We start from the raw sequence: 21,253 nt of genomic DNA on the forward strand, positions 1-21,253 counted from the left end.
CTTCTTAAATGACTAGGAATATCTTCGACATTCACCCCTCTGTGAACTCATTTTGTAAAATAGTAAAATATCTTTGTTCCAAATTGATTTAGTTACATTTACAGACATATAATTTAACATATACAATAATACAATTTTCACCAGTCTATCTGAAATTTAGACAGGCATTGGTGATATTGCTGCTATAGGAACCCTGTTTTCAATGGGTATCTCTATATACTCTGGAAGAATAGCCTAAAAATCATCACCTATCATTGTTTCTTTCTCCAAAATAACCTCAGCAATCTTGTCAATTGTTGCATGATTGTTGTGAATGTGACCAAGTGCAACCTCATAAGCTTGGCTAGAGAGAGATTTGATCATTGCATTATCTTCAAGATTTTCAGACATCAAATTTCTTGACATAATTCTCATGATGACATCACCACTCTATGCAAGATCAATTAGTGACCATGGCCCAATCTCATACATCCCAAACACAGTCACCATATACGCAATACATTACATAAAAGAATGTTAATTCCAATCTAAGAGATCAAAAGAATATGTCACAGAATCAATAACTCATAATGCTATTGACACATTACACATCTTCAAGGTTAACACTTGTGTACTGCATAGTGACATATTATACGCAAGAAACATTAGGTTACTTTGGCTGACAATGTAACTAACTAATAAGCAGTTTCTCCACAAATGGGTAACAACATGAATTTACAGTTCAAGTATCAAGAAAACATATAAGTTATTGGCTACATATTAAACATAATTGTTATGCAACTAGTTGAATGAAAAATAACTCTCTTATTAATATCTCATCTCACTGACTAGCTATAATGAAGGCAATGGCACAAACAAAGAATTGGTATATTTTCACATTTTTCTAGTTTTATTTATCAAAAATAGCAGCTGATAAAATAGCTACGAAATGGAAATACTTAGAACGATAGAAATCTAATTGTACATATTGAACCTACAATCATCACACACAAACAATGGGCTCAAAATTTGTCACTACACATAAGTGAAATTGATACAACACTAAATAACAACAAGATTATGAATTATGCAAGAGTAGTCGGTATTATCTATTACTTCCTATATATTTTGGCTTCTTACCCTAACTAGAGCCTCAAAGTGAATGAATCTATGGTATGGTCAATATCTTCTTTCACTAATACAATCATACAAGTATCTATGAATGCATCATAAACATGTAAAAACTATCCAAAATTTGCAAACCAATGAAATGTTGCACCTATGTATGTAGTTATATTTTAAAATCAATTATGCAAGGAGATTTCTTTGAAACCTTATTTGACATTGTTTACAGAAATTTGTACTGCATGTTTGGAACATCTTGAAACATTTCTATTATAATTTTGAAGCAAAAAAATGATACTTTTAACCCTCAAGTACCTATTTGTTTCAAATAATAAAGGGTGTATCCAATATTGTATCAATTATATCACTTCTATATTTCAAGATTATCTCAGCTTCTCCCAACATTATGCTTTACACGGCTCTAAGTTGTCTCCATATGTTTGGCATAGGTTCTAAATTGAAAAGCTTGAAATGAAAGAGTGATGGAAATTTGTAAAAGACAAGTGGTTTAGTCTCGCATAAAGAAAGATATTAAAGTCCAGAGAGAAACAAAGCCACTCATTTCATAAAATTCATCTCAATAGAGCACAAAGATATGCTTGATTTAGTGACTCAGAGAAACCATTAACGTGAGTTAAAAAACTTTTTGAAAGCATACTATGAGTTTGGAAAGAAAATTATTTTATGAATGGTATATTTACTATTGGAAACTAAATGCAATTTCAAAGAAAAACTCTGAAGAAAATTCCATGACAACCAAGGACCATGAGAAAGAGAATATTGCAATACTTCAATAGAAATTGGCCATGAACAAAAAAATTGTTTGTAGATATCCTAGTTACAAAGTAAAAATTAAGAAATGTTGACTTTCTTTTTACCCACAAATAGCATAACCAACTTTGTGATATGCAACAAGACTTTTATTTTTCCCATCTGTCATTACCATCCCCTCCATTCTAGCAACAATCTTGTCTATAAAGTCATTTATTTCCTTGGCATATATTGTTGTCTTCCCCCATCGTCCAACTAGAATAGCATCTTCATTCAATAAGTTTGCAAGATCTTCTCCACTGAAGCCCAGGGTTCTCATTGCAATGACTCCTAGTGAAACATCACAATCAAACTTCTTATTACTACCATGCACTTTCAAAATCTTTTTCCTCCCTTTAACATCTAGTATGTCCATAGATACCTGCAAAAAAAAACATATATTCAATAATGGCAACAAATTCAAAAACCACCCAATTGCAAAAAAAATATAGGTTAGCTCTTAAAAATTGTTAAAATACTTGTCGATCAAAACGCCCCAAGTGCAATAAATCAGCATCAAGTATATTAGCCATGTTGGTTGCAACAATCAAAATGATATTAGTGTTCCCTTCAAAACCATCCATTTCGGTAAAAAGTTGATTCGAGGTTTGTTCTTGCTCATCATTTCCTCCACCTATTCTAGTTCCTCTTTTGCTACCAACTGCATCAATTTCATCCATGAAAATAATGCAAGGGGAATTTTTATTTTCTTTTTTGAATAGGTCATGCACTCTAGATGCTCCAATACCAACAAACGTCTCAACAAAATTAGATCCTAAGATAGAGAAGAAGGGTACACCAGCTTCCCCTGTAATTCCCTTGGCTAGCAAAGTCTTCCTAGTCCCTAGTGAACCCACAAGAAGAAATATTTTAGGAATATGAGCTCCAACTACAGTAAACCTCTCTGGTTTCTTCAGGAACTCAACCACTTCTATGAAAGCATGTTTTTCCCCATCAACACCTACCACATCATCAAATGTCACTCCAGTATTTGGTTCCATCTGGAATTTTGCCTTAGATTGACCAAAGGAAAGGGAAAATCCAAAACCTCCAAGTCCTCCAATTCCTCCCGAAGATCTCCTGGATAAGAAAAAAAAAACCTCCAACAAGGATGAGAGGAAACACTTAATTTCCAATTAAATTCAGTAGTATTGATCTTGAGTCCTCTTGAACATTGTGTGTTGCAAAGTCTATATTTTTCTCTCTAAATTCATGCAAAATCACCTTAGACCAAAGCCAAATAACATTTCAAACAAAATAGAAAAACACTAGAACTAATCTCAATCCAGCACTACAAACCAACATATTAAATATCCATATGCTTATGGTAATAAAACACTCTCTTTACACATACCACCAACAAAAAAAAAGAAAAAGCATTCGTTATCTTGCAAGTATGTAAGGCATCCTAACATACCTTAACATGTAATTTGAGATTCTAGCCTCTTCTTTGCTAAGATGAAGATGTCAAAAATCAAAAGGAATGTGAAACAAACACTCACCTTTGTAATCCCTCAGAGCAATATCCACAGAGGTGGACTAAATTCCTATGGTGAATGGCACCAATCATTGTCACCTCTGTTTTAAATTCCCTCTCTCCTTGTGGCAGCAATCTCTCCAAATTTTTCACAACAATCAAAGTTCCATCTGAGAGTGAACCCTTGTATACAGATTTGAAACCACTTTCCAAAGTGGTCTCCCATTAGTAGAAACAAATTTCAAAATCAAAATCCTTATATTCTGCAGATAAATTGTTAGACTTTCATACTACTTCCAAGCCTCTCTTTGAAGTTGTTTGTTGCAATTTGCATATCCATGAAGGGAAAATTCATAGGAGTCCCAGGAACAAAAATGTAATCATCCAAGATTCATCTATTCTTCATAATAAATATGTTTCTACTACAAAAAATGCTAAACATGCACACCAGAAATATAACACAAAGAATAGTTCCTAGAAGTATCTTCAGATGGGATTGATGTTTCAAATGTCAGAGAGGTGTCCATTTGAGGATTCCATTCCACTATTATTAATGAGGATGACTTTCATGAAAAATGTGTAATTGGGATCTTGCAAACCTCCAAAAAGAAGGTTTCCTAGTGTCCAACAATAGGGTTTCATTTCAGAAACCCCATAAATATAATTTATAGGAGCAATTAGATACACAGAGATCTAGACATGTAGAAATTATAGAAATATTGTTATTATTGAAAATGACTAAACTTCCAACATAGTACTTTGTTTGTGGAACAGTCATAATCATGTACCTTGAAGGCTCATTATTATTATCGTCGTTGCAATCTGATGAAGAATTTAGAGGAAAACACCCTAGAAATGGTCTACTAGAATCAACTGGATTTGATCTAGGAAGGAAGTTGCAATGTGGGTTACCCTTAGTGATAGGAAATTTAATTGCTTAAATTTTTGTAAATTAAATTGTTAACCAGGGGAACGTAAACTGATGAGGCACCCACAAAATGTATGCAGAACTAGATCTAATTGGTTAACTATGAATCAAAGGTAACATCATTCTAACATTATTCTATTGCAAAAAAAACATACACTCATTCCTCACGTGTCACATGAAAAGATTAAAGATTTAAATACAGAAAAATTAGTTCACGAACACCAAAGGAATAGGTAATCAACCTAGTAATTGAAACAACTAATTTAAAAGATCACACAATGTTAGCTAAAAAGTCATCCGACTAATCGAAGAATCTCAGTTCGATTCCTAAGGTTACACTCGCAACCTCTGTTGGATCCACGAGTTGTGATTCTTTCACACACAATGGCCCTTATCCTATTCAACAATTCAATTCAACTTGTAGATGCAGAATCACGCATAAAAATGCAAGTCTTCAATCAATACAGAAGAGAATTGATCTATGAATTTAAACATATAAATAATATTGTAAAATAAACTCACATTACTTCACACAATCACACCGATACAATACGACGAGTGCATCCCAGCTCAGGGGACCCTCCCTGACTGGGAGTACTACAAGCAAAAAGAGATTTTACAACACGAAGTAAACCAACAACAGTGTTTTGATATATTTATTAAGCCATGTGGAAAAAAAAAACAAAATAAAATAATAAATAATAAATAATAAAATTAAAAATAAAAATAAATAAATAAATAATAATAATAATAATAATAATAATAAAACCACACTGGTTGGTTCGAAACGCGTCGACAAAAGTTTCTCTATGTGATTTTCGCCGAAGAATCTTCAAAAAATTAAAATTAAAAAATTAAAAAATAATAATAATAAATAAATAAAATATATATATATATATATATATATATATATAGAGAGAGAGAGAGAGAGAGAGAGAGAGAGAGAGAGAGAGAGATAAAATAAATAAAAAATATATATATAAATATAAATATAAATAAATAAATAGATAAATAAATAATAAAAAATAAAAATTAATTAATTAATTAAATTAAATAAATAATAAAATAAAATATAAATAAATAAATAATAAGAATAATATATATATATATATATATATATATATATATATATATATATATATAGATAAAATAGAGTTTTGGAATGGCAAATATGGCCGCAACAACAATTCAAAAATATAACTACAGCTAACCTTGTTTGGCTAGTCTCACAAATATATATAGTCTATAAGCACTAAAGTTTAGGTCGACAAGCATTACAAACAGTTCTAACTATGTTGCTAAACTTTCCAAAATTACAATCTAGGATGCAACTGCCCAGCTAACAAAATATACATATAAAATGATCTTCTTAGATAAGAATATTTAAATACTTAAAAGATTACATGAAGATCAAAAGAACTTCTAGATGGATAGGTTGTTGGCAAAGATATCTAGGTTGACTCTGATTATTCTATTCATTCCTCCTTCCGATAACTCTAGCGATGACTGCTTTAGGTAACTGGAGCTTGAAGCACAGGGTCTCTATGTTCTGGTAGTCAGTTGTCATCCTTCCTGTAGCTTGGGCAAAGAAACTGCAATGTCACAAAAGAGTTAGATAGCCAATTTCACTTAAAATATAGATCGATTTAGTGAAAATAATGCTTAATAACGATGTATAACCACCTTAATACTCGAAGATGGCTAAAAGCAGCAGTGTGTAAGGGAATGTAAGACGAAATGGAGGTAATTGGGTATCAGAGGATGTCTGGGAGGTACTCTGGCAGGTTGAATTTCAGACTCGTCATCTCCCCCATGCCCAGACTATTACACGTCCTTGTGCATAGAACCCTCAGCTGCTTGAACCAGAAGATCGAGCTTTTCCTGACCTCCTTCTTGTTTGGCCTATGAATACTTCAACTTCATTCATTTATATCGATGCATCATGTGTTCGCACTTAGCCTACTATGATTCCTCTTGCTTACCCAAAATCTAGTTTTGAACAACTAGCTGAACTTGAAGTTTCATTAGAGGAAATTTCGGCCTAAAAGTGGCCTCCTAAGGAAAAAGAATAAACTAATAGGAAAATAATAAAATAAGATTTATAAATTTTAGAGGGAAAAGAAGAAAACTACTTTTTTTTAATTGTATTTTTGGCTTATCTCCTTATAGGTTTACTCAAATTTGAAGTGTAGACACTCGTTCTATGCGAAATTAAATTTCGCATCCAACGAGTACCCATTATGCATACTTTTGGGAAGACTCATATTGATAAAAATTGAAGATATAGTAAAAAAGTTTGTTTAACATGTATTTTTAATACATCTTCAATTTTTTCAATGTGGGTCTTCTCAAAAGTATGCATAATGGGTACTCGTTGGATGTGGAATTCAATTCTACATCCAACAAGTGTCTACACTTGAAATTTCAGTAAACATAAAAGGAGATAAGCCAAAAATACAATTGAAAACAACAGTTTTTTTAATTTTCCCTCCAAAATATTTACATGTACCTCTTTTTGAATTTAAAGGATTTTTATTGGTTTACATATTATGTACGTGAAAATTTCATGGGAACTTTTAGGCTAAAATTTCCTCTAATGCTTTAGGCATGCATTATCCTTCATCAAAGCCTGGTTTTCTAATTTTAACTGGGCACATTGATCTTTGAACTTTTTTATCTGGTGTCGAAGTTTTTTTGTTTTAGACCGCTTACTCGAAATAGGTTTATCTTCCACCACCTTTGTCATTACCAAGTCTTCAGTTTCAATGGTTTGTTGTGCTTCTTGTAATTCCACTACTCCCTTAGACTCTTCTGGCAATTTCTCTTCTTTACCCTCAAAAACAACTAATTCTTTTTCTTCTTTCACTAATTACGTTTGATTGAACTGCAACGGTATCTGAATTTCCACTGATTCCCCAAGCAGTATTTCGACGTCTTTCTTATAAGCATATATCTCTAATGCTAATTTTTTCATCTTATCAATTTCCTCATTTCTTAGGTCATTACTAGTCTTCACTTCAACTCTAGGGATTCCTGACACCGATATCTTTTCCTCTATTTCAATTTCAGGTGTAATTTAATTTCAGAAAGATTAGCCATTGGAACATTATCAGCATATTCACACCCAAAATCATCTTACTTAAGGTCAGTTTCCACCTTAAGTTCAACATCCCACATAGACTTGGATTTTGTAACCAAAATTTCAACATCGTTCTCTTTTAAATTCGAATAGGGAAAATTAAATAAACTATGATCAAAAAATTTGCATAGTACCTGAGACACCACGCACTCGTCCAAAACTAGGTCTACAGCTAGACTTAATGTAGTTGTCTTTGGTTCATCCACAGTGTCCACAGGTTCATTAACAGGATTTGGTCCTACAACAGTGCTTAAGGGAGTGGTTGTAGGTCTTGATGATCCCTCTACACTCACACTTTGACGATCCAATGAATGTGTATGCGGTCAATGAGGAAAAACCTTTATCTCCGCCACCTCATCTGAATATTCGCTCGATCCTATCTTCTTATTTGTTCCTTGACTTTTCTTTCTTTTTGCTGCAGAGGTTGTACCCTTTCTCTTTTTCTGAGAACCCTATTTCTACGACCTTTTTTCTGTCTCCACTAAAATTCATTTTGCCTTGAGTGAGAGTTTCTTCTTTTTATCAATAAATCTCCTCCTTTCCACAACCATACATTCCTTTTTTTTGCTAACTGGGGTGTTTTCCCTCTTATTAAATGGTTCCTCTTCCTGGCCAACTAGGGTCTCTTTGTCTGATGAAATTTTAGGTTTTTTAGAAATAGGGGTTTGCTCGGCCTCACCAAAACCTTGTTCACTTTCACCCAGAATAAATTCTTCATAGGAACATTCATCTTCGGCACTTCTACACTTCCTTTTAGACCTAGATTCTTTCCCTTTCTTCACAGCGGATGAGAGAGTCCCCTGACCAAACAATCCCGAGAAAGGAAAAATGTCCCATGTTTTGCCCTGTTTCCTCAACTCAACTTCCACTAAGATTTTAAGAAGCCCATGATGAAGCATGTTATTTTTTGCATGTTCAGGATAAGCCTAGACATTTTTATCCATTTTGGATAGACTCCTTAATAAATAAAATGGAAGATTCATTTTTTGCTTCTCTTTGAAACATAGCAAGAACCTCAAATGATATCGGAAGGTTACAGCATACCTACCCTCACAGGTAATATAATTATGAACCAAGAATAGTATCTCATGCTGCTCCTATTTAACCCATGCACGAGGGATCCCCTTGCTCCAATTCGAATTATATTGTTTAGGTATTAAGAATTGGTTGTAATCAAACTCCTTCAAGGTATTTTTGAGCCAACATTCCCCTTGTACGTGGAAGGTTTGTATAGTGTGAAATTGAATCTTTGGAAACAAAAATTTCCAACTAATTGAATCGAGCTACCATTCTATTAAAGTTCTCCGTGAAGACCCTGGTAACTTTAAAATTATGACCTTGAAATTTTTCACAAAGTGACAACCAACTTGCCTCCTCGAAACATATACATCCCTACGAATACTCATTCAAAAATTATATATCGCTCTGATCGAAATGAGGAATGGGAGGTTTCAGCATTTTTCTTGTAATGTTGGGAGAGTGATGAAATCCCAATTCTCTTGTCTCAGTGTGAAGCTAGCGAGAAGGGTCATGAATTATCAGAAGAAAAACAATATCATTTCTATTATGGCAAGTTATGATAAGAATTGCACAAATAAAACTAGTTTCGAATCATATTACTACATGGCATGATCACACATATGTAATGCATGATGATTGGATAAGGTGGTGGCAGAGGGGATATGAAAGGTTGCGAGTATAGTGATTAATATCATGATCGTATTCTTTACCAACCAAACATATATTAAATCGAAAAACAACTTACCATCATTCCCAAAGGAGTCACACTTACCAAAAAAGTCGTGCCTAGATTATCGTAAAATACTAACTATTACTATGAGCGGGAAAAAAATTCCATCTTTCCAGTAGGTGCTCAATAGTTACTAGAGCGGACACCACTTCTAATTTCATGTTTTCACATGGTTATAGGAGGGTTAAAGCTGTCACGAAGAGCCTCTAATTCGGTAACCACTGCGCCTCTAGAAGAAAACTCTAACAGATGGTTTCCAAGTATATTCCTTATGTCGTTTTGGTTCTTTGATTTTGTTCTTCACTTCCTAATGCTTTTGATATCTTGTGCACAATAGACTCTTGTTCCTTCAAGTAGGGAAATGATTTATGATTCTACAGTGAAATCTGGTAACTATTAAAACCATTCTCGAATCCAATATTTTTTGCATCAAAAGAAAAATCAAAAGTCTTTTATACTTCATCCATCTTTGGTACAATCTCTCATCATGCGAATGAAGGTGTTGAAGTTGAGCATATGAGAGAGTCATCAGATTACCGGTCATTGATGTATATCATTAACCAATGTGAGGCTACTCACCTTTAATGTTAATGAGATCTAAGGTACCCCAATACATATTGTGAGGTACGAATAAATGTGTTGAAGTCGAGTCACTTGCAAGATTTGGTAACTAAGAGACATTGATATATTCCCACTTCTCACCAATAAGAGAACCTGCCACTAATGTCTGCAAGCCTCAAGGTAATGCAAATAGTCTCTAGTCTTTTAGCCCAGATAATATGCTAAGGTCGATGGGAAAAAGACTGTTAGAAGGAGGTCATTAGGGAATCCCCCATAAACTAATTCGAGAACAAACAAAATCTTTGAAGATTTATGGTTAGAAAAGAAAATAACAACAACTTATCAACCTAACCATGCCACAAGGTGGTTTACACAATTAGGTCCCATTGTTTTATTTTTTAACCATTTATTTTAAGAAGAAAAGAATTAAGACGAGGAAATAGAGGCAAGAAGAGAATGTCACTGCTTTACTACCTCCATCCCATTGTCTTTACAAATTTATGCTACAAATTTTGCCTTAGACATCGGCTTCTGGTAGAACTTCAGCTTGTGCCCATTCACAAGAAAAGATGTATGTTGATCATTAATGGTCTTGATTTGAACTGATCCACTCTCAAAAATAGTGTCTACTTCATATGGTCCCAGCCAACGAGTTGTGAATTTCCCTTTAAAATCCTTAAATCTCAAATCAAAAAGGAGAACTCAATCCCCCTGTTAGAACTATTTTTGTCGAATAAACTTATTGTGTCATTTCTTTATGTGCTTTTCCACCAACACATTATGTTGGATCATGTATTTCCTAATTTCATCCAGTTGATTCAGATGTAACAATATTTGTTCTTGTGCCTCACTTAACTCCCATCCAGACTGAGCAGCGGTTCGAGAGGTATGAATTTGGAATTTAATCGGTAAAAGGACCTATTTCCCGTAAACTAACTTGTACGGTGTGCATCTTGTAGTACTTCTCCACGTTGTCCTATAGGCCTAGAGAGCTTCAATTAACCAATCCTTTGAGTCCTTATGGTGAATTTAAACCATCTTGGTGAGGATGGCCTCCAATACTTTGTTGGTGGACTCTACTTGCATGTTCGCTTGCGGATAGTACAGGGTTGAAATTCGATGTCGGATATGATACTGCTCCATAATAGCCTTAATATATTTGGATGTGAATTATGTTCCTTGGTTCGTAACGATCTCCCTCGGTACATCAAACTTGGTAAAAATCACCTCGTATAGAAAATTTTCAATTGCTTGTTCATTTTCTCAAGCTAACGCCTTAGCCTCAACCCATTTCGTAACATAATCCATGCACACCAGAATGTATTTCTTTTTTTACGACATTGGTTTGATTGGACCTACAAAGTCCAGGTCCCACCTCTCAAATCATTCGACCAATATTTATGGCTATAATAGAATTTTGTCTGCTTCAACTAGCCTCCCCGTCCTCTAGAAGCTATCACATTGGTGCACATATTTCTTTGTGCCTTTGAACAAATTGGGCCAATAATACCTATCTTGCAATACTTTATAGGCATTGCATTTATTTGAAAAAAACGACCACCACAAGGCTCATTGTGGCAAGATTTTAGAATATTTGGTAATTCATCCTCGTGAATGCACTGTACGTTTTAACCCCATATAGAAATTACCTGCATACGAATTCTAAAACACAGAAAATAAACAATGTGAGAGAATAACACATAAAACACATATACACAAAGATTTCCCCTGGATCCTAAAACCAGGACTACCAGCTTGATTTTTCATTATGTTCCTTTCAATGTTACAATACATATTTATACATGTCGAAGCATCCAATACCATGGACCGAAAACCATCACGTCCAAAAACACGGACCGAAAACCATCGCGTCCAAAAACATGGACCAAAAACCATCACGTCCAAAACCATGTGTGAAAGCCATGCACAAAACCATAGGTAGGTTCGCCCAACCTAATATAGGGTCCAAAAAAAATTTCCCCAGGGCGCTGCCCCGGACCACATAGAGGGGGGCTACCCGCCCCCCTCAAACCCCCCAGACAGGGGGGACTGCCACCCCCCCACTACACAATCGGCGCAGCGAAGGGGGGGCTCTGCCCCCTCTCTAACCCTCGGGTTAACTACGTGGGCTAGTCGTGGAAAGAATATAACACAACCCAACATTCTCCCACTTGTTGTTTTCTTTCCATGGGAGAGCTTAGTCATTTACCCAGCCATGCAACACCGATTGTTTCTCTACACCAAGAGAACTTCTCAGAGCTCATGGATTTTGTCAATGCGTCTGCAGTATTCTTCAAAATGTCCACCTTTACCAGCAACACCTTTTTGTCTTCTATCATATCCCTCACAAAGTGATGCTGAACAACAATGTGCTTTGTCTTTAAATGGTAAGCATGGTTCTTTGCCAAGAAAATTGCACTTTGGCTGTCACATTCTATCCTTATAGCTCCCTGTACTAACCCCATACTTGAACATAATCTCTGCAACCAAACTCCTTCCTTTCTTGTATGAGTGGCTGCCATGTATTCTGCCTCTATAGTTGATAGTGCCACTACAGATTGTTTCTTACTCATCCAACTGACGACACCTCCAAATAGGTTAAACACATACCCACTTGTAGATCTTCTCTGATCCAGATCTCCAGCCCAGTCTGCATCATCAAAGCCACGAATATCCAACATTCTGTCCAATCCTGGTCTTCCTTGGTAGCACAAACCATAATCACTAGTGCCATGCAAATACCTGAAAAACCACTTCACTGCTATCCAGTGCTCCTTCCCTGGTTTTGACATAAACCTGCTCAATACTCCCACTGCATGTGTAATGTCTAGTCTAGTACAGACCATCGCATACATCAAACTACCAACTGCACTTGCATATGGAACACGGAACATGTCATCTTCCTCTTCTTGTGTCTTGGGACACTGTTCGACAAATAACTTTACACCTACAAGAATAGGAACCTTCACCGATTTATTATCCTGCATATTAATCCTCTGCAGTATTGTCTCGACATACTTCCTCTGGTTTAACCAGAGCTTCCTCTTTGCCCAATCTCTTTTAATTTCCATGCCCAAAGTATAGTTTGTAGCACCAAGATCTTTCATGTCGAATTTGGAGGACAATTGGGTCTTCAAATCCTGGATAATTTCTTTGTCATTTCCAACCAGCAACATATCATCCACATATAAGACCAGATAAATAACACGGTCACCAATTAATTTAAAATACACATAGTGATATGCTTTTCTTCTAGTGAAGCCAAGTCCCCTTATAAATGTATCAAATTTATGATACCACATCCTTGGTGATTGTTTTAACCCATACATAGACTTCTTTAACTTGCATACCAGTTCTTTCTTACCCTTCACCGCAAAACCTTGAGGTTGCTTCATGTAGATCTCCTCTTCCAGATCCTCGTGAAGAAATGTTGTCTTCATATCCATCTGTTCTACCTCAAAATAAAAAAGCAGCAGCAATAGATAAAAGTAATCTAATAGAAGCTACCTTGGCAACAGGAGAAAAAATATCACCAAAATCAATTCCTGGTACTTGAGAATAACCTTTCGCTACCAACTGAGCTTTGTATTTCTCCACCTTTCCTTCTGCATTTGTCTTCTTCTTGAACACCCATTTGCTACCAATGGGTTTCCTTCCAGCCAGTAACTCCACCAGATCCCAAGCCTCATTTTTGTGCAAAGATGCCATTTCATCAACCATGGCCTCTTTCCAGAGTTTGCCATCCTCTGAATCTACTACTTCCTTCATAGTTCTGGGATCATCATCAGTAATAGATAAAGCAAAATTTGAACAGAAAGCATATGGACTATACCCTTCTGGCTGCCTTCTTTCTCGAACTGATCTTCTCACACCCGAAGCTTGTGGCTCTTCATCTTTTGATTCCTCCTCTGCTGTAGAGTTTGATTCTTCCTCCTTAATCTCAAACTCTATCTTCTCAGGTTCCTTTGGTTGGACTTCATGTTTAATAACATCTTTCACCTCTCTGAACACCACATCTCGGTTGTACACAACCTTCCTTGTTAATGGGTTCCAAAGCTTATAACCCTTTAAGCCATCCTTATACCCAATAAAAAGGCACTTTTTAGATTTATTATCCAACTTGGTTCTTTTCTCCTTTAGAACATGTACATATGCATCACATCCAAATACCCTCAGATGTGAAAGGGAGGGTTTCTTACCAGTCCATACCTCTTGTGGAGTCTTATCCTCCAATGCTGATGAAGGTGATCTGTTGACTAGGTAACATGATGTCTCCACCACCTCTGCCCAGAATTCTTGTCCTAACCCGACACCACTGAGCATGCTTCTTTCCCTTTCCATCAACGTCTTGTTCATTCTTTCTGCAATTCCATTTTTCTCAGGTGTGTATGGAGTAGTCTTCTGTCGTTCTATACCACACTTCTTATAGAATTATTCAAATTCCTTGCTGCAAAACTCTCCATCGTTATCTGACCTCAACACCTTTATCTTCTTCTCTGTCTAGTTTTCCACGAGAGCCTTAAATTCTTTAAACCTGTCAAAGACTTTAGATTTCTTCTTAAGGAAATATATCCATGTATTCCTTGAGAAGTCATCTATAAATGATACATAGTACACAGACTTACCCAATGATGGAACCTTCACAGGTCCAAACACATCACTGTGCACAAGCTCTAAAATCTGTTTCGCCCTCTTACCACCAGAGGGGAAACTTACCCGATTCTGCTTCCCATATACACAATTTTCGTAGAAATCAAAATCCAGAGAGTTATTACTCATACCTTCTACCATACCTCTAACATGAAGTATTCGAAGGCCCTTCTCTCCAACATGTCCAAGCCTTTGATGCCACAGCATGGTCTTCTCTTCAGAGACCACTATATTTTCTGCTCCAATTTCAGAAACCACAGAACTGTTGCACCCATCAACAACAGTGCTACCTTGCAGCTTGTATAAAGTTCCAATCTAAACTTCCCGCATCAATACCAGTGCTCCTCGAACCATCTTGTAGGTATCCTTATCAAACACTATTTTTACACATGCATCATCCATCTTGCTTACAGAAATCAGATTTCTGGCCAATGCAGGAATATGCAGAACACCTGGAAATGTTCTAACCCTTCCACCTTGTAACTTCAACTTTACTTTTCCACGAACAACGATTCTAGCCTTCCTATCATCCCCTAAGAAGACATCACCACCATCGTATTTCTCATACTCGCAGAACCACTCTCTATGGGGAGTGAAGTGAAAGGATGCAACTAAGTCAATCAACCATGCCTCATGATCTACATGTGTACTTGAAGAAGCCAAGTACACATCCCCACCTTCATCTGAGATGGTTTTCGCCTCTGCAAAAGGAGCATCATCAGATCCCTTTCCTTTGTCAGGAGCTTTAGATTTACAGTCCCTTTTGTAGTGCCCTTCCTTTCTACATTTCCAGCAAACCACCTTTATAGGTTTCCCTGGAGATTTAGATCTCCCTCTAGATTTAGATCTCCCACTCGATGACTTATTTTTGTTTTTGTTCTGGGACCGTCCTCGTACAGACAAGGCATCACCATTCTGGCTCTCCATATTTTTCCGTCTCATCTCCTCTATCAACAAGGATGAGACTATTTCATCAAACTGTAAGGTAGTTACATTGCTACCTATTGCAATGACCAGACTATCCCGCGAATCTGGTAGAGAACACAACAAACTAATGCACTTATCTTCATCTGAAATTTTAATATCAACAGATAATAACTGACTTACCACAGTATTAAATGTGTTCAGATGCTCTGTCACCGAGTCTCCATCTTTCATCCTCAGGTTATACAGCTTTTTCCGTAGGAACAGTTTGTTCACTAGAGACTTAGATTGGTACAAAGTCCTTAACTTATCCCACAAAGCCTTCATCATAGCTTCCCTTGATACATTCATCAATACTGAATCCGAGACACACAATCATATTGTGCTCTTTTCCTTCCGATCCAACTTCTTCCATTCTTCATCGGATACTCCCGTTGGTTTATTACCGGTATCTATCGTGATCCACTGATCTTTATCCACCAACAAATCCTCCATCTTTATTTTCCACAACTAAAAACTCTGACCATTAAATTTCTCGATCTCTTTATTTCCACTGCTCGCCATCTTCTTTCACAACCAGAACTGATCCTGCAGATCTCCCACTGAACAGGGTCTACCACAAGCCCGAGAGAAACCCCTCAGCAACAAATGCGTCCCTTTGAAGCCAAAACAGCTCTGATACCAAATGTAGGTTTTAACCCCATATAGAAATTACCTGCATACGAATTCTAAAACACATAAAATAAACAATGCGAGAGCATAACACATAAAACACATATACATAAAGATTTTCCCCTGGATCCCAACACTGGGACTACCAGCTTGATTTTTCATTATGTTCCTTTCAATGTTACAATACATATTTATACATGCCGAAGCATCCAATACCATGGACCGAAAACCATCGCGTCCAAAACCATGGACTAAAAACCATCGCATCCAAAACCATGTGTGAAAACCATGCACAAAACCATAGGTAGGTCCACCCAACCTAATATAGGGTCAAAAAAAAAACTTCCCCGGGGCGCTGACTCGGATCTTGTAGAGGGGGGTTTCCGCCCCCCGTGACCCCCCACTGCACAATCGGTGCAACGAAGGGGGGGCCTTCGCTCCCCCTCTAACCCCCTGGTTAACTACATGGGCTAGTCGTGGAAAGAATATAACACAACCCAACATGCACCTTCTAATGATAATATCAACACCTGTATAAAATAAATATCATTAATCCAATAATAATAGGGGCTTCTATTTATAATTTTGTGCTTCTCATGAGTAGGCAACTTCGGTGGTAGTTTTCTTGTAGCTATGTAATTTGCAATATCTGCAACCAAGGCAGGTGAGTAGAAACTACAAATAATTGTTCATCCATAAAATATACATTTACAGGAACATTATTTTCCTCATGTTGCGACCTAGAAAATAAATCAACAACTAAATTATATTTACCATGTGAATTTATAATTGTAACATTAAATTATTATAGTAACAAAATCCTTGTTGTGATTTGGTTGCTAGTTATTGACATGTTTATAAGGTATTGGATAGATGCATGTTCCATGTAGATGAAAACCTCACAACCTGTAATATAATGCATGAACTTCTATATAAAATTTACCACCATGAGAAACTCCTTCTCTATCACAGTATAATTCAATTCAGTAGGGATTAAATTTTTACTAGTGTAATAAATGGCATAGTAACACAGGTCATTTTTTTCCCAATGTCAACTCCCAAAGTAGATTCTAAGGCTTCTGTGGAAATTTGAAAAGGTAAAGCCTAATTGGGCCCTCTCAAAACGAGGGCTACTAATATTTTTTCTTTCAGAGTTTTAAATGCATGTTGGCATTGGTCAGTCCATAAGAAAGAAGCATCTTTAGACAACAATTTCAACAAAGCGTATTAATATTTGTAAAGCCTTCAATAAAGTGTCGATAATACCTTGCAAAAACAAGGAAACTTCTCACCTCTTTATTTGTTGTAGGGATTGGTAACTGAGATAAGACCTTGATCTTAGTGGGAACAACCTCAATACCTACAACAAAAACAACATGACCAAACACTACACCCTTAGTTAGCATCATCCGACATTTTATATTACTCAAGGCGAGGTGTACTTCCTGGCATCTAATTAATACTTTTTTAAAGTTTTCCAAAGCTTCTTTGAAGGAATCCCCATAAACAGTAAAATCATCCATATACACTTCCACGCAATCATGAATCGAATCTGCAAAAATTCCCAATACTCCTCTTTGAAAGGTGGTTGGGGCATTACACAAACCAAAAGTTTTATACCCACTAAACCTATCCAAGAACAAGAAATATTTCTTTCTAACTAGAATGTCTAGGACTTGATCTATAAACAAAAGGGGGAAATAATCCTTCATAGTAGATTTTTTCAACTCACAGAATTCTACACACACATGTAATTTTTGTAAATATTTGGGGACAAAAGCTAAGCTTGTATTTAGGAGCTTTTGTAATTGTTCTTTCACTACCTCCTTGAGTGTTGGATTCATCTACCTCTAAGGTTGTCGGACAGGGCGAGCATCGGCCTACATATAAATATGATTAGAACATACCATAAGCTCGATCCCCTTCATGTCCCAATAATCCCATGTGAAGGCATTTATTTATTCATGTAGAACTTGTATCATTTCCTTTTGCTCTTCATTAGTAAGTTCACCACTAATATTCAAAAATTGACCAAGACTTACTTCCACAAAAATACAACATGGTTCTCTCTCTTGTTATAGAGCTTCAATAACATTGCATAATGAAGACGAAATGGTTAGATCATTCGTTTCTTGTACATCACTTTTTAAAACCTCCTCTAATGGAAGACCTTTAGAACCATAAGAATCTGAATTACATAAAAAATAATTAAGTTGAATTTCTTCATAACACTCCTAGAAATTCTATACCTGATCAATCATACACATAAGTTAACCACTTATGCATCACTTGTTGAATCATCAAACCAAGGGACTTCCTACAATTTCGTGAGAGACTTCTCTAGGAAGGTACAAAGTAATTTTTTTACAGCTCCTTTATGGGAAATGAACATATTATCGGACGTGCATCCTATAAATGTGTCTGTCGTAGCAAGCCACAGTCTCCCAAGGATTATTGGATGCCCTACAGTTGTTGATTTAGTTTTCAGAACCATGAATTCCACTAGATATTCCCACAAATCGAGGGAAACAATTACATCATCTAAAACTCCTTCTGAATTAACTATTCACCTATATTCCAGTTCAAGGTTTGATGGGGTAGGATGAACATCAGTTAATTCAAACAGTTTCATGGAATGTGCAGTCATGATGTTAACAATCACTCTAAGGTCAATCAAAGTATTAGGAATACATAGTCCATTTATATGCACTGAAACAATCGGATTCCCAAGATTAGTATATTTCTTTGCTAAATTATTTCCAGTAATTGCAGCAACACATTCCCCAACAAGATGAATATTCGGTGGATCTTTTCGTTTCCTCCCTGGTTTCTTCAAACACAGTTCTCTCACCATTTTCACATAGATGGGTATATCGCAAATAGCTTGCAGCAAGGGAATATTAACACAGATGTTGCTTAATTCATTGATCACATCATACTCATGGGGTTTCATTGATTCATTCTCATTCATCCTCTTAGGATAAGGTTTCTTTGAGGACTTATCATTTTTTTATGGGTTCTCAAACTACTTGTTCCTTCTACGAAGGCAGGGGCTTCTTCCTCTCTCTCTTCTTCAATAATGGGATCGATATTTAGCAGCACCTACCCTGATCATAAAAGAATATCTTACAATTAAGAGTAATAACATAGGTTGGGAAGTACTGCAATTCAACTTGCAAAACAAGTTGGATTGCTTTATTATTTGGGTTAGTGACAGGTTGAATAGCCAGTTGGTTTTGTCTATAAGGTTAGGTGGAAGGAAAATGTAGTTCAGTATTCGGAGGTTGTTGTTGAGTAGGTCTTTTCATCTAGTAGCTTTGCAAGATTAGTTGATATTTTGGAGGATACTGAGGTTGTGATGGATAAATATGTGGGGGTGTAGGTCCATAACCTAATCCTTGCCAACCTTGCTGCCAAGTTTGGTTCTAAAATGAATGATGTGGCCACATTTTCCATGGTGCAGTGACATTCCACGGTGCATATTGTGAGTTAGAAAACTATGAAAAAATCATAGCAGCAGGATCAAAAGACGTACCTTGAGGCCTAGGTTGCCACGGATTCTTGGTTGCTAATGAATACAATTGCTTCATTGTTATCTCATCCACGTGGTACACTTCTTTAATTCCAAGCAAATAGGTACAACTATTTGTAGATTGATCTTCTACATAGATGGAGTAAATGGCGATGTTATCCAGTGGGTAGCATTTCCTAGTGTGTTTCTTCTAACATTTGGGGTAGAAAATAGCAAGGGAAGTGTGCTATTCTTCCTTTTTCTTCCTAAAACTCAAAGTATCGAGTTGTAAATTGATATTATTTAATATATCAGTTTTTAAAATCCTCCAAGAGATTCCCTAGTTCTGTTCTAGTCACCCCTAGTTCTTATTTTTCGTGTAGTAGGGTCCATCAAAAATATGTAACATGGGTACTCCTTGGATGAGGAATCAAATTATGCATCCAACGAGTGTTGCCACTCGAAATTTGAGTAAACCCATAGGGAGATAAGTTGAAAGATAGTTTTTCCTTTGTTCCCTCTAAATTTTGATGATGTAATGTAATCTTGTTTTATTATTTCTGCTATTATTTTATAATTTCCTTAGGAGACCCATTTTAGACCTTAAAATTCTCCTAATGGCCCACCTGACAGGTTTTCCCAACAAACTTACCCCAGAGACTTCAAATATGGCACAAAGTTGTAGCATGAGGACATAGTTGAGCTAGTGAAGCCCACCCGATTGTGTTAGCTCGGTAGGTTCACCCCAGCACAATCTGTTTGGCACACAAAAGGATGGATCGGGAGGTAATTGTTGGGACACGATAGAGAGGTAGTCATCCAATCGAAAATAGGCGGAAGCCTACTCTGCCATCTCATCCCACTAAGGGTGACCCTGGAGATGAGAGCCTGGAGGAATAGACAAAGTAGAGTGTGGAAGAGCGTTGGCCCGATAGGAGAATGCAAAGGCTAAGCATTGAAGGTAAGTGTTGGGCTATGTGGCAGCTTCCAAACAACACCATAGACAGAGGTCTCTGTGGTCACAGGGAGTGGTTTCCCACACCACCGATCACGTAGATCAACGATGGAGATCCATTATGGGGGCACTCTCCTAAAACCACAATCTGCTCAGCAGTGGTGTCGTGGAAAGGGATTGAACTTGGTGGTTTTTGTAAAAATAAAATTATAAAGGAAAATGGTCACAAAACAAGGCCTTGTAGAGTTTATGTCTCCTCTCTAATGAGGACAAGTGGCAAAAGATGATTGGCTCGAATGACATCAACATGGCCATGTGGAAGGCGAATTCAGGATTTTTGGGCACCCATATCTGGGTGACATGTCTCACCACTCTTAGGTCGACACGTGGTAAGTGTGATGTCATCCCAGAGGTATGACTCTTGCAGTTAATAAAAAGGTGTAAAGGGAAAGCGTCGAGAGGAGTTTGTCGAGACACGATGGCAGGCTAACAGAGCAGCAACCAATCATAAAGGTGTCGGGTGGTCCCCATAGACACATCAACCTAGAGGTATGACCCCAAAGGGTAAGTAAAGGGACACATAAATGAAGTCGGGATGTTGGGGGCTATGGGCGAAGCACCTGCACTAGGCCGTATGTCATAGGTAGGAACCGGGGGGTGGAGGATATAATCGTGAAGGCTCTTGGAGTGGCTAAGCGCCAGCTCCTTGTTGATTCGCGTAGTAGCGTGACCAACGACACAAAGCCATTTATACAAAGAATTGACCCGAGTA

General features: G+C 36.7%; 1 pseudogene; it reads right to left on the reverse strand.

The window, feature by feature from the left end:
• Positions 1-1,978: 1,978 nt before the first annotated feature.
• Positions 1,979-21,253, reverse strand: part of LOC149217308 (ATP-dependent zinc metalloprotease FTSH 2, chloroplastic-like) — a 30,061-nt pseudogene continuing 10,786 nt past the window's right edge.

This window comes from Pinus tabuliformis, chromosome 1_1, assembly GCF_031772625.1.
Source record: "Pinus tabuliformis cultivar Carrire ecotype Pingquan chromosome 1_1, CPIR1, whole genome shotgun sequence".
Classification (NCBI taxonomy): domain Eukaryota; kingdom Viridiplantae; phylum Streptophyta; class Pinopsida; order Pinales; family Pinaceae; genus Pinus; species Pinus tabuliformis.